This window comes from Nycticebus coucang, chromosome 4, assembly GCF_027406575.1.
Source record: "Nycticebus coucang isolate mNycCou1 chromosome 4, mNycCou1.pri, whole genome shotgun sequence".
In the NCBI taxonomy this organism is placed as follows: domain Eukaryota; kingdom Metazoa; phylum Chordata; class Mammalia; order Primates; family Lorisidae; genus Nycticebus; species Nycticebus coucang.
The window spans coordinates 111,758,148-111,773,046 of record NC_069783.1 but is presented as its reverse complement, the minus strand read 5'-3'; the positions used below and the strand labels follow the sequence as shown (position 1 = coordinate 111,773,046).

Genomic DNA, 14,899 nt, shown 5'->3' with positions numbered 1-14,899 from the left:
GCTAGAAAACATGATCTAGTGTTTACAGTTTTTGGTGTCTCAGTTGATCAGTATCTAATAACTTACCACTGTATGTGCGCATTATGATGGTATTATGGCCTTGTGATGAGGCACTACTAGACTCAAAATTATAATCAGGGAACCTGTACAAAACAGGTTGCATAGATTTTCATGATGCTAGGCAATTAGAGTAATCCACAATGAAATTCATTTCGGGTTCTGAGACCTTAGTGTGAAGATCCCATCCGGGTTTCTGAGCAAGTGTTGGAGTGCCCTCTGGAGGCATTCTGCACAGTTGAATCAGACTCCTAACAAGGGTTTTCTTTAATAGCCAGAGATCAGAACCTGTGGGTGAGATGGTTGAAACTGTTGGAGATGGAGCCTCCAGGAATACGCCAGTGTTGATGGAGGAAGAAGGACAGACCAAGGAGACTGAGAATACAGCTTATACAGTAAGAGTGTAACAGAGGCTATAGAGTCAGAAGGAGCCAAGGCATTCAGTAGCATCCAGTGAGATCAATAACAAAAAATGCCCTTGGATTGGTCACAAGAAAGCAGATAATTGACAGGAACATCATTGTGCAGTGGATTGAGACATGAATGAGAAGTGAAGCAGGGGAATTCAGTCTTTGAGAAGCCTGGATGGGGAAAAAAGGGTGGTAGTGGTACACACATGGCAGCTGGAGAAGGCATGGGCTTAAATGCTATTTTCTCCTAAGGTACGTTGAGATTCTTGCCTTATGTTTAAATGCTGAAAGGAAAAGACAGGCACACAGAAAAACATTGAAGTGTGTGGGGGGAGAATTGGCTTTGATATTCCTTACGGAAGAGATTTGTTGAGGGAGAAGTTGCTTTTTACAGGAACTTCTGAGTATGGCAACATAATGGTTTCCAGTCAACTATTGGCTGATGGGGAAATATTCTACTAGGCAGCTGGAGATAAAAGACTGGTGATAGGAGAATGTGGCATTACCATCACGGAAGTAGTCCCTGCAAGCTGAGCAGTCAGTTGAGCTAAGGAATGGAGACAGGACATGCCTTTGGAGAATACCTGTATTTTGAAAGTAGGCATAAAAGAAATGATAAGTGGACTCCACAAGGCCAGAGCAGAAGTGAGAATGTGTAGGGATTGGGGGCCAAGGAGACTTATATAAACCAGGAGTCAGAGAGGGATGTGAGGAATGGCCTTAAGATTTGACAAGGGGAGATCACAACTTTGAGAGTGTTTTTACAGAAGGGGTGTGGTGCAGTGGTGAGGACAGGTTGGGTAGGTAGGAGGCATAAGCAGGTGTGGGAGTTCAGTGAAAGTGAGGAGAGGGAAGGGACCATCGCCAGACAGACCATGGTTCCAGGGAACAGATGGAGCTTGTCCACACATAAAAGATTAGAGCTGTAACAATCAACAGTGACTTTAGAAAAGAATTAGGTTTGGTTTTTTGTTTTTAACACTATCAGGGTATGAGATTTAAGTTTATATAACTTGTGTGCCACCTATTTTTCTTAGCTTGAGGATCTGATGAAATGGAAGAAAATGTTAAGGTCTGTGACATTTGAGGAGTTCTTGCAGAAGCAAACAGTAAATTTAACCGTTTTTTGATTAATTTTTACAAATGTCAAAAGTCAAATTCCTTAAATATACAGGATCATTTGCTATCATGATTGATGTTTTCTTCTGGTAAAACTAGTAAGATGGCTAATAGAAATTACTTGGTTTCATTTATTTAAATACTTAACTAAGAAAAGATAATAGATTTCCTAGTATCAGAAGTGCTAACATAATAGTATGTTTAAATTTGGGAGGCAGGATATGAGTGTTTAAAGTATGTGCTCATGAAAGGGCTGGGGTGGGAAGGAGCTAGCTTAGGCCCAAACATGCCCACTGCTGTCAACTAGTTTGAAGACCTTAAGTTCTTTCAACTTCGGAGGCCTTTACTATGTCATATCAAACATTAAAAAAAAAATCACCATGCATCCCACATAAATTAGTGTATATGAAACTGTGTGAGTTAAGTTTCATTTGAATATCTAGTTGTAGACATTTAATATTTAAACTTTGATTTTGCAATTTTCTTTTCATATTTTGCATCCAGTAAATCTTTTTTCAGATTTCAAACATTTTCGTAGGCCCTTGAGATGCTTATAATCCCATGAGGTAATTCTAACTCATGCTCGTGTGCCTAGGGATAAGATACCTCTGTTCTGTTGGGAAGCAGCCCTCAGGTATGTCTAGACGTGTCTGGTGGGAGTGGATTTGCCAAGTATCTGTCTGTTTCAGCACCAGGAAACCTCCTGGGAAAACGTCATCCTGAAAAGGAGTTGAATTAACTATTTTAGTGAGGGATTTTTTTGGTTGGAAGGAACAGAGATTCATTCAGAGAATTTTAAGAAAAAGGGATTATGTTGTGAGGACACATGGACTAGACCTGTGCGGAAGTGAGGCCGTGCAGAGACAAGCCATGGTCTTTGCCAGGAAGGGGTCTCTCCCACAGAGGGGTCTCTCGTGGTGTGTCTCATTTCTTTGTGTCTTTCTCCTCTTCCTGCCACCTGGCTTGTTTTTCCTTCCTACGTCTATCATTTTTCTACCTTTGAGCTTCTCTTTTAGAATAGAATCTACTTCTTCATGACTTAGATTGCTGAGATCACTTAAGACCTCTGTAGTCTGTTTGCACATTGTAACCTCTCAGCCTCCTCTCACAGCTAAGCACCTGTTCTCAGTATTGGTCAAGTTTCTGAGAGAGAACCTGATTTTATTGTTACTATTGTTGTAAGCTACAGCATAGGTTGCAGTTAAGCTCTTGGAATAGATGTCTGTAACTTGGTCTCATAAGCAGTCTTATGGCCCGTAGCCACCTAGGCCTACCCTTAAAACTGAGACAGTTCCTGTTAGTAGGATTTATAGGCTAGCAGGCATTATAATTGGTGTGTATAGTTCTGGAAGGGAGAAAAAACCCAGCTGATACCATAAGCGTTTGAAATTCTTCCAATTGTATTCTTGCCCTTTAAAATATATCCTGCTAATGGCCTTCATTCTACATCAACCCTTTTTTTCCATAGACAAGCTAAAATCCCTGAATATGTTGAAAGCATTTTCACTTTTCCGTTCTCTTCCTGTTTTATTTAGTCCCTGACAGTGCAGGGCCACCTGGCATAGTCTGCAGTACTCTTTTTTTATTTTTTTTGCCAGGGTCGGGTTTGAACCCACCACCTCTGGCACATGGGGCTGGCACCCTACTCAGTGAGCCACAGGTGCCACCTAGTCTGCAGTACTCTTATTTCTCATGTTAGTGATTTCTGCTGAAGATGACATAGGAACTTCAGATAATTGTTAGCAAGCTGGGTAATTCTAACCTCATTCCATTCCCCCAGTGTTCTAGGGAGCTATGTAGACATAACTAATTTAGCACTGTCCCCAGATTGACAACATACAGAAAAACACATTCTATACAGATATAAAGGTGGCAACTATTTGATGTCCACATCCCCTAATATGTCATCATACCTCTCAAAGAAAGTGAAGTTCCTCAAGCTTAAAAATCGATGTTGAAATCTGTACTCAAACTACTCTGAGCAATTACAGAATATAGCAGAGGAAGGTCATAGATGGAATAAATAAAACAATGATAATGATAGCTAATCTCTGTAGAATCCTTGAAATTTGCCAGGCATTGTTTTAAGTATGTCTCATGTATTAATTTAGTTAGTCCTTAAACTACCTAATAAGGTAACGTTTATTATCTGCATAATTCCATTCTTAACCACCTAGGTGAAGGTTGCCCAGCAGGTATGTGGTAGAGTAGGACATGAAACTGTTTGATCTGACTCCTGTTTGTGCTCCTTCAGTACTCGTTGAGACTGGAAAATTGGTGAGAAGCTGAGCCAGTCATCTAACACCTGTAATTTTGGATGAAGTTCATATTGAAGGCTAATGAAGATAATAGGATTCTTACCTCTTGGAAGAAGTTATGCAGATTTCCCGGATTTTCCTTTCCATGGTTTCTCAGGTTTTCTCATCCCTTTGGTCCTCCAAGCCTTGAATCCTGTATATTTATATAAATTCCAGATGTATGTAGGTCCATATTCTGAGCTGGGACCCTGCATTTATATTAGGCAGTTCTTCGACAACTTTGTGATCCTAAATTCTCAATAATATAAACCTACTTTTCTCTGCATTTCTCCCATCCAGCAGGATCCTAAGGCTTTTGTAGCCCTTCAGCCACTGTGGATCCTGTCTCTGCCTCTTCTTCTGGAATGTTTTGGGGGTTTGGACTTACATCACTGTGGTAAGTTTTCCCCTTGTTGCACCATTTTCGTAGATGGAGAATCCCCCTTGAGTATTTTAAACTGAGGCTGCCCCTGGAATTTTTTCTAAGCGTGCGCCCTTTGTGGTTCAGTGAGGATGAAACTCCCCTCTGCCTCATGTTCTTCCTTAAATTCTTGCCTGTATCTGGCTTTTGAGTCCCTGGACCACCTTCAGATGGCAGAAGCATCTTTGTCCCATCTCTTTTCTTGTTTCTCAGGAATATCATTTTCTTTTCATGTAAACCATCGGTTATTAAAATTCCGCCTCCTTGTCTCATTTTCTTCTGCGATCTCAGCGACCTTACAATGTGGTTTTTAGATCTCATGCCGTTCTATTTTTCTTTCTCATTATTCCTATCTTCACTGAGATACTAAAACTTTTTTTTAAAGCCGTGTTTGTTGCTCTGTACATTTATGCTGTTTTTTCCAAAGCCTTTTCCTTAAATATTAGTTCCTGAAAGTCTTCTTATCTGGGGATTATGGTTTTACGTCAGTCTCTATGCAAACTTGATTCTAAGTGCTATTGTGCTTCCAGCACAAGTTTTTTTGTCTTCTGTTTTCTTTTGAGCCTTTGGAGTTGTGATCATTTCTTACTGATTTTTTTTCCCTCTTTCACTTAATAAGACAACATGTATCTTATATAGGTTGGGTATTTGTTCATCTTTATTTGGTCATTGCCTAAATCCAGAATTTTCTAGTTGAACAAGCAGTCTGGTTATCTGTTCTTCACATATGTCATAAAATTGTACATTATTTCTGACAGCTAAGAAACAAGAGAAAGGGAAACCTTTGGTTTCCAGGAGGAGCATGTGACTTCTTACCATTTCTCCCACTGCCAACGGTTGATTTCTTAGGCTCTGGGCTTCTTCCTTCCCTGACTTGACTTCTCTACCCAATGAGGAGGATTGGCTCTGTGAGGTAAAGGACATTTCAGTGGCCTCTGTCTTAAGTGGGTCTAGTTCTGTGCCCAGTTAGGAGGCTAAGCTCATGAGGATGTGTGGTATCTTTTCTTTTTTCTGGCTTTACATGGCCCGAGTGGTAAGGCTGGGGCTGCTTCTGAATAGAGCCTCGCCAACTCTCCCTTTTCTCTGTGCTAGATTGGTTTCCAGGTGACTGCCCTATTTGGAATCTGGGGGCAATTTGGAAACTTTGGCATAATGGCAAATGTTCTCTCTTCTTTCCTCCTGGCCCTGTTCTCTCCTTTTCTGACTTGCGTGCCCTTGGCTAGCCTTCTTTATTTTGGTTGGTGAGACTGAATATTTAGGCCTAGTATTTTCCTCTTCATGTTGGTATATACTTTGACTCAAGCTCAAAATTGTCACCGATGTAGGGAAAAGGAGTTCATGTGATGTATGAACTCCTCATGTGATACATCCTCATTTAGGGAATGCTGCGTTGGGAATTGGGATTCACAGGGTCAGCTAATAAAAAAGTGTTCATGTGTTCTGCTTTTCTAGTTTAGTCCTGTGCATATTTCCATCCAGGGTACCTAGAAGTTAGAGGTGTTTGCTGAGACCACTGGCCAAAGTTGATATTAGCCATTAATTGCATACATTTTCAAAATAACACTGGATCAGCCACCAGTGCCAGTGCTACAAGGTCAAAAGCCTGAACACCGAAAAGCTTGTATATTTGTGGTAACCATTCCCTGGTCCTTTCTGAGAGTGGGGTGGCAGTGATTTCTATCCATTCAGATACTAAATTGTAATTACCAAATCTTATTCAATCTTAGACTCATCATCTCTATATACTACTGTGGCTATAAGAAGCAGCTGCTCTTGCACTGTTTGTTGCCGAGTGAACCTGCCCCACAGATTTGTCTCTCTTGTACATGCTTATTCTGTTTGCCAAACAGTTCGAGTTAAATTTATAGAGACAAGAAAGTAGAATGGTTGTTGCTGGGGGCTGGAAGGAGAGGGGAGAGGCATGCTGTTGGATGGGGGTAGAGTTTGAGATTTGTAAGATGAGAAAGTCCTGTAACATATGTTTAACTACTGAACTATACTCTAAAGGTAGTTAAGATAGTACATTTTATGTTGTTTTCTTTTACCAGTTTTAAAAATAGAGCCAGAATCTCAAATCCCACACTTTTTGACTTGCCAACTACTATGGCTGCTCCTGCTCCCAGCGTCATTAGGACAGTCGAATTCTAGTAACTCACTTCTCATTTCTGTTCATTCTCCAGGGCTCAATTTCGGTCTCTTTATTTTCTTTAATGGCTAGGCTGGGCCCCATGTGACCTTTAGGCATTTCTTTTTTCTCTTCCTGTAGGTGGTTTGAACTTTCCAGCCTTTGTTCTTTTTTTTTCCTGGGCCTCAACATGGATTTTGTCCATTTGGCTCTTACTACGCCAGCAATGGAAGGAAGAAGCCAGTTTCTCACTGTGCATTAGAACTAATCTGTCTTAAGCCTTTGTGCTTCCTTTGGCATTCCCTCCCCCAGCCAGTTCCTGTCTGACCTCAGAGCAGGAGGAATTCCCTGGCCAGCTGTGAAGGATAGATCCAGCAGAATCAGCCATAAGGAAGGGATGGGAAAGGCAGAGTATGCAGGGAAGAATGAATTTTCTTACATTGCATTGTATTTACTGTGCTTCCTTTCTCTCTGGGTATCCTGTTGTGTCCTGAGATTTTTTTCTTTTCAGTCTCCCTGTCAGTGCTCATCCTTTCTGAGGAGGAATGAGCATGGAAGCAATGACCCTGGTTTGAGGTAGGAGTAAGCAACTGCTCAACCTCTGCCTCGTAGCTGAGTAAACAGAGGCTGGAGAGAATAAGTGAATTAGGGTTCTATAGCTCTTGAATGCCATATCAAGAATTTGAACTTGGGCTTTTTGACCACAAGTCTAGTGTTATACCCATCAAACTATTATGATTCTTAATGCGTGTGCATGTTACACATTTACTAGATAGATAAGATAAGCTTAGGCCTTGTATGTGGAATTCATGTAGGGGCCAGGGCTGAAGCAAATCATTTGATCTTATTGCTGAGGCCTTTTTGTATGTGGGGTTGAAGAGCAAGAAAAAAAGCAATAGAGTGCAAACTGAGGAAATCTCCTTAAAGTCAGATTTTTTTATAAAGCAATCCTCTGAATAGAAGGTCAAGAGGGAAGAACACATGGGTAGAAGCGGGAGGAGCAGTCAGACTCATAGGTATAAAAGCAGCATTTGACTTTGAACAGAGGAGGAGCTTTAATTATAGGGAGATTAAATCAGCAGGTCTTTGGAAGTCTCTGCCTGTGAAATGACATCCTTAGCAGATGAATGAATGTGTCATGCACTAATTAAAATAAAGGAAATAAGACAACTAATATTTATTTACCCTCAGCTATGCCGTGGGCAGTCTGATAGGTACTCTCACATTTATTATATTCTTTAATTACCCCCAGCCAAGTGTTTGTAGACATTATTATTCATATGTTTGTAGATCAGTCTGAAATAAGCCACAGTCACATAGCAGGTGGCAGAGCAGAGGCTGTACCCAGCAATGTCACTCTTCCAGCAATGGGGGAGGATTAGCTAAAGGACAACTCCAGAGGTAGACTTGTGAGTCTTTTATTGCCTTTGTAATACATGCACTTCTCTTTCTCAGACTCAGAATGAAACTTGGCATCACTCCCTCAATCATTTTTGTTTTCCCATCTCTGGACCTAAGTTCATGGTCTTTGTGATTTCTAGTTAAAGAAAAATCAGACACAGCTTCTTTTGTTTTTTCTCCATTAGGAGTCATTAGGACAAATCATGCAAAGAGCAATTTTCCCCAGGACAGAATAAAAACATCCTTCTTCCCTATAGCTCATTAAAACCCAGAGTCCAAATCATTAGCCACTGACTTTGGTTTATTGTGAGAAAAAGCAAAGAACCTAGAACTTCTGATGTGTAGGAGATGGGGAAGTGTGGGCAGTGATGAAGGAAAGAGGGGGAGAAGGAGGTACAGAGCCCAGAGGAGGAAAAGTGGTGTGAGGGTAGGGGTGAGATGCTGGCAGAGTAAGACCAGGGTTCTCTTGTGCTCAGCAGTCATCTGGGTTGCTGCAGTCTTTTGTAGCTAGCTGGTGGCAAGGATGCACACAGGAAGGCATCAAAAGTGATGTAAAATCCTCACTTCCCAATAAAAGAACAGATTTTTTAAAAGTTTGACCTTATTCCAGAAAGGAGAAAAGTAGGCCCATTTTAGTTGGAGAATCTTGCTCAAAGTCCGAACCTCCTTTTATCCACCTAAAAAGTTGACTTCAAAACCCTTGGGGAAGTTACCCCTGTGTTACTGAAGCAAATGATTGGCAATAGCATGTGCAGGATATGCTGGCTGCTGCTTGAGCCCCAGGTATGGGAGCATCTGGACGTGAGTTAGAACCTGCCACCGAGATGACACACAAATGGCAGCAGTAGCCACACACTGCTGTTCTGGTTGAGGAGCCTGGCTTCAAGGTCATTTCCATTCTCAGAAGTGCACAGCACTGTGATGCCTGCAGTGGAATGCACAAGCATTTGGCCTGAATATCTTTTGAGGTTGGGCATTCTGGTATGGAGGATTTGACCACAAGAGGTTTAGTCAGGAGTTACAGACACATGCCAGAGGTTCTCCAAGTAAAACTCCCCCTCTCAGTTCTGACCACCTCCCAATTTCCAGCACCTGAAATTAGCCCGAGAAAATGAGGCGTGCAAGTTTACTTCCATGAATGAGAAGCACACCTGAGAAAAGTGGCGTGGCAGCTAGGCTTTTCATGGTGCTATTGGCTAGAGGAGATGAGGCTTGAGTGGCTAATTCAGAGGTCTTGGGAGCCAAGTGGACCCTCCTTCAGAGACTCCGTGAAAGCCCACTGCCAAGGGGAGAAGTCTAGGTAGGACCTTACAAATGGGACTTCACTGTGATCTGTTATCATTGAGGTGGCCTGGGGCACATGCAGAGACTATAGTAAGGAACAACAGCTCTGGCATCTTTGAGAGCCAGGTACTGAAAGAAGACTGGAAAATATAGGAATGGCCTGTCAAGGTCATGAGCCTGCCTGGGCAGCCAGAAGGACCTCCTAGGTTGCCACATCTTCAATTTCAGGACTGAGGATGTTGGTAGAAGCAAAAGGTTTGGCATTCATTCCTCACTCCTAAGTAATGACTGCTATAAGTAAAGTTATTGGAAGACATATCTGAGCTAAGATTAAGTGGACTGGGCCTACTAGCTCGAGTATCTGAGTCTTCCTAATCTTTGTTACGTGTTGTGTAGATTGGCATTTTCTAAAGGCGTAGAGGAGATTTGTGAGGAGGTAGATCCTGCTCTGTTGTATTTCCACATACTGAAAGCATGTGGGGACTAGTGCCATCAAACAGAACCAATGCTCTCTTTAACCCTGTTCCTTTGGCAGCATTCAGGTCCTAATACTTAAATGGTCTTTGCATTTATATTTTTGTATGCCAAGACATGTAGAAAAGGGGTGAGCAGAGGTTCCCTTGAGGTTGTACCTCTGCCAAGACCTGCCAAATTAAAATCTGATGATTTCTGGGACTTCTTGATTATTTTATGAGGGCAAAAGAATTCCTAACCAAGCGGAAGGATCATTACCTCTCTCCATGAATGGGGGGGACCCATCACGTCAGGGGGAACAGTGTCAGGTAGAGGTGCCTAATCCCCCTCATGGAAATCAAGGTCTTATAAGAACACATTAATGAGACACTGCTGAATCCTTTATAAAGCATCTCTCTGCATAGAGAGTTATTTCTTGTAATGTTCAGCTCTCAGCCCTCTTGTGTACGAAAATTGAATTTTGTTTGGTAGAGACAGAGTCTCACTGTACTGCCCTTGGGTAGAGTGCCATGATGTCACACGGCTCACAGCAACCTCTAACTCTTGGGCTTACGCGGTTCTCCTGCCTCAGCCTCCCGAGCGAATTTTTTTTTTTAACATCTAGAAGAATAATGTCTGATAATGGGAATTACTAACTACAAGTAAATGTTCATCTTAACAGTTTACATATTTTGTCTTTAAAACAAGTGGATTTGGGCTGGGCACAGTGGCTTCCACCTGTAATCCTAGCATTGGGAGGTTGAGGCCAGTGGATCACTTGAGCTCATGAATTTGAGACCAGCCTGAGCAAGAATTATCTCTACTAAAAATGAAAAACTGAGGCAAGAGTATTGCTTGAGCCCAAGAGTTTGAGGTTGATGTTGAGATATGAGGCCATAACACTCTACCAAGGGTGACAAAGTGAGACAAAGGGAGACACTCTGTCTCAAAAAATACCCCCCAAAACATAAAGACCCCAAAGAGCTTTAAGTTTATGTGAGTTGCAGGCTTTGACATTTACAGTAATAGAAAATGAAAACTAACATTTTACAAAAATATTAGATCATTTAAAAGTGGTAAACTCATTACATGCCAACATAAATGACATTTTAATGAAAAATAACTTTTCTAAAAAGACATTTAGGAGGAGGAGTGGCAATGTATGCATTTTGTCAAAGCTCTTTAAATGTATAGAGCTTAAATAAAAGATACCTGCTTCTGTATTCAGTCTCTTACAGTATGTTGTTTTGGTTGAAGCAGATGGAGAGATTTGGCCCTGCACAGACAACGTAGAATAGATGGAAAACAGATTTTAGTAAGTGTTTCAGGTAATTGTGGCTTTATGTGTGACATGACAGCAAAACTTGACAAATGGTAGGGTCTTATAAATTAGTTGCAATGTGCAAGCTGAAACTGTATTTGTGAACTTTCCATACTCTGGTGTTTAAAATCCACTGGTTACTCTCAGACTTTGAGTAGACCTTTTACCAGTACATCATGACACCATGTTTGTCATTTGGAGCTTTCATTAAGCTCCTACCTAATTGAACATTAATCAGTAGGCCTTGTATTGTACATCGTGAAGTGCAGTTGGGAGGGAGGAAGGCTGTAGATCACCAGGTGCTTAGGTCATTTATCCGGGTCAGGGCCAGTTTTAGCTGGAGTAATGAGACACACATCTACCACGGTGAACGAATGATGGAAATGTATGATTTGCGTACATAGTACTCTGAGGGGGTGGGGATTACAGGCCCATTTTATAGACAGGAAGTAGGTGCTTAGTTCGGAACACAATCTGAAGTCACACTGTTGGTGATAGGGACAGGAGTTGAGGAGAGCTGTGGGCTCGTTGTGTGTAAAAACTATGTTGTACTGCCAGCCCCTGTCTTCTGCTGGGGAGAGGTATAAATCAAGTAGGTTTTGTTTTATAGTTTACAAACAAAGAACATTAAAGAATGTTTCACATTAAGTATGCGACGTTGATCTGGCACTTGCCAAGAATCACATTTACCCCTGAATCAGTGCTTTACAACTTTACTGTGATGCTGGAACTCTTGCTAAAATGCCAGTTCTAATTTGGTAGATCTGGAGGGAGTTAGAGACTTGCATTTCTGACAGGCCCACCCCCACCCCCCCAACCCTGAGGCTGGCAATCCTGGTTTATGGATCAGTTTTTGAAATCAAGTTTCCAGAACCACCTTTCCTTTTCTGCATGCTCTTAGTAAGTGATGTGATTGTTAATCCCAGTCAAGCTTTGGAGAAGGACAACTGAGATGGAGAAGATTGGTGGTAGCTTTTTTTTTTTTTGGTTTTTGGCCGGGGCTGGGTTTGAACCCGCCACCTCCGGCATATGCGACCGGCGCCCTACTCCTTGAGCCACAGGCGCCGCCCCATGATGTATTTTCATTGTTACAAAGGGGTTGCGACCCACAGGTTGAGAACCGCTGAGCTAATTCAAGGTAAAAAGGAATTGTGGCGTGGAAGGCAAGGTGGAAAGAACCTAGTAGCTCTAGAGCAGTGTTTTCAACCTTTGTTATCTCATGGCACACTTGAACCTGTAGTTAAATTTCTGCAGCACGCTTACATTATGTTGATTTAAAAAGAAGAGTAAAAAAAAAAGAATGTACTTTGCTTTGAACTTTCAAAAATAATAAGTGATCTTTAAAAACTTCTGCAGCACACCAGTTGAAAATCCGTGCTCTAGAGGATCTTCATAGTAGGAACTGCTTAAATCTGTCCTGGGTGCCATCACTAGACCGTGAATGAACTGTAATCCTTTATGTCATCTTTCACGTTCTCTTCACAATTCAGAGAACCTGGAGAGAAAGACTATCTGGTTGAGCTTAGTTTCTTGCCCTTTGACTATACCAGGTACTGTTGTAAGAGAGCAGATCTGGGGACCTCAGCTTTCATAGGGGATGATAGAGGAGCACCCTGATTTATTGGCCTGTCACTGCTGCATAGAGGGAGAGGTGGTCCTCAACAGGACATCAGAGTGCGATTAGAAAAGGGAATGGAAGCTGGGAGGCTGAGTTGTTCCCTGCAGGCTCCTAAAGCCATCTGCAAGGTAACAGTGGTCATTTGCTGTGCTCACCAGGCAGGTACATTCTTTTACATTGGAAAAAGAAAAAGGATAGTATTTATTTAGGCACTATAAATCCTCATGCATTGTCTTATTTCATTTTCAGAGCAATCCCAAGAGATATAGATATTATTTCTCTTTTACATTTGAGGAAATTGAATCTTAGGATTAAACAATTTCTTGAATTCACACTGTTCGTGGAGAGCTGGAACTTGAATTCCAGTATGTTTGTGCTATAGTATAATTTGCAGAAATTGCTGCTGCTTGGGGTAAAAGTAGGCTGAGCATTGCAAGGAGTGCTGGAAGTTGGACAGAATGTGTGTGGACCCAGGGAACTGGGGGTGTGTGGACAGCAAGATTGCAGAGATTGAATGCTCTCAGAGCAAGTTTAAACTTATCCTGTGTCGATTCCAAGCTTGGTGGCCTTGAGAAGGTCTTCAAACCTCTTAGCTCTACCAAATTATGGGTTTGCCTATGATGTGTGAAATGATACTATCATAGAATGAAAATTTAAGATGTGAAATCAGAGGGGAACAGGCAGGAATGGGGAGGAGTGTTCCGTTTGGAAATGAGACAATTTAGTTGGTTAATAATTGTTTTCTTTTTTTTTTTTTAATTTGTATCTTCTGCTGCAGCCAGTTAGGTTGCAGGGCTCTGTCCTCAGTGCCTGGCCAGTGAGGGAACATTCCTACATCATCAGGACAAAGCCTGCCTGTTTGTGATAGACGGAAGCAGGCTGGATGCCCCACATTACATGTACTGTGTACAAAAACCCCATTCACTCTAGTTGATCCAGTTGCAAAACTACTTCTTACCTCCTTCCCCTTGCTGCCGAGGACGGAAGTGTATCTGTGTCTGGAACTTTTTCGGTGTGGGAGGTGAAGACTAGATATTGTTTATGGATTTTTGTTTCCTTTGGAAATGGAAGCAAAAAATGAGAGTATTGTAAAAGGAAGGAAAAACTAAGATTTTTCTATGAAATGCAGTCTATTGAGTAAAAGTATGTAAGTGAAATGTGCACCTTCTGAAGTGAGTAAAGATGAAATGACTCTAGGTTTTCACAGAGCGAAAGGACTCAGGTGAAGTGTGAAAGAGACACAATCCATTCAACATCACGAAAGAGTGAACAATATGCCTTATGTATGCAGAGCCCAGACAGAGACCAGTAGAAGGGAAACATGCTGAGAGCATGCCGTGTCCTCCTTGTAGTTTCTCTGGGCTGCCTTAGCAACAAAGTGCCACAGACTAGGGGTCTTGAGACAGTGGGAATGTGTTCTCACAGTTCTGGGGGCTAGAATTCTGAGATAAAGGTGTCAGCAGGGTTAGGCTCCCTTGGAAGGCTCTAGAGCAGCGGTTCTCAGCCTGTGGGTTGTGACCCACAGGAACTGTATTAAAGGGACACGGCATTAGGAAGGTTGAGAACCACTGCTCTAGAGGAGAATCCTTTGCCTCTTTCCAACTTATGGTGGTTACCAGCAATCCTTGGCATTCCTTGGCTAGTAGATGCATCAACCCAGTCTCTGCTGCATCTGCAGATGGCCTTCTTTCCCAGGTGTCTGTGTTGTGTGTTAGAATCTCCCTCTCCTTTCTTTTGTAAGGCTGTCAGGCGATATAAATTAGGATCCACCTGATCTACTATGACCTCATCTAACTTAACAAATAATGTCTGCAAAGACCCTGTTTCCAAATAAGGTCATATTCTTAGGTTCCAAGTGGAAATCAGTTTCAGAGAGATACTGTTCAACACAGAACCTTTTCCTCCTCCCTTCCTCAAAACTTCTTACCCATACTCAGCACTGACAGATTGGCGTGGGGATGAGTACTAATGCTGGACCCTTTGTCAGCACATGAAGACTGGCTGTTTGGGCTGCACTGGGCACAGGCTGTCTGAAGGGAGAAGGATGCATTGAGTGAGGTGAGGACTTCAAGTGGGACTATACATAGTTTTGGGAAAACTCTGTTGGATAAGGGAGTGCCGGAGCCAAAGAGAGAGTTCCCCATTCCAGAAGTGTAATGTCAACCCTTTGGGGAGCTAATTTCCTGTGCAACTTGGTTTCCTAACTCCCAGCTGGGGCATTTACTGTACTTCTCCCCCCGCCTGTAAACATTTATACCAGGGTTTATGGGTCCTGGCCTTCTTATTTTGGGGGACCTATGACAGTCCCCATAGGCGTTCACCCCTTTAATGCCTTCCTGTTATCTTAAGACAGAGTCCTGAAGTCATTGACAAATTGAATTGCATTTTGTTTT

General features: G+C 42.1%; 1 protein-coding gene across 10 annotated transcripts in view; it reads left to right on the top strand.

Annotated features, from left to right (window-relative positions):
• Positions 1-14,899, top strand: part of ZNF664 (zinc finger protein 664) — a 42,221-nt gene that overhangs the window by 10,309 nt on the left and 17,013 nt on the right. For 4 of the 10 annotated variants that reach the window (XM_053587873.1, XM_053587877.1, XM_053587875.1 and 1 more), the window contains exon 3: positions 4,184-4,280. The exons of 1 other annotated variant lie outside the window; for it this stretch is intronic. The gene's annotated coding sequence lies outside the window, so the exon portion shown is untranslated. Of the gene's footprint in view, positions 1-331; positions 453-2,765; positions 4,002-4,183; positions 4,281-14,899 lie in introns of those variants that run through there. 5 more of the 10 variants (XM_053587880.1, XM_053587879.1, XM_053587882.1 and 2 more) reach the window with 5 other exon arrangements.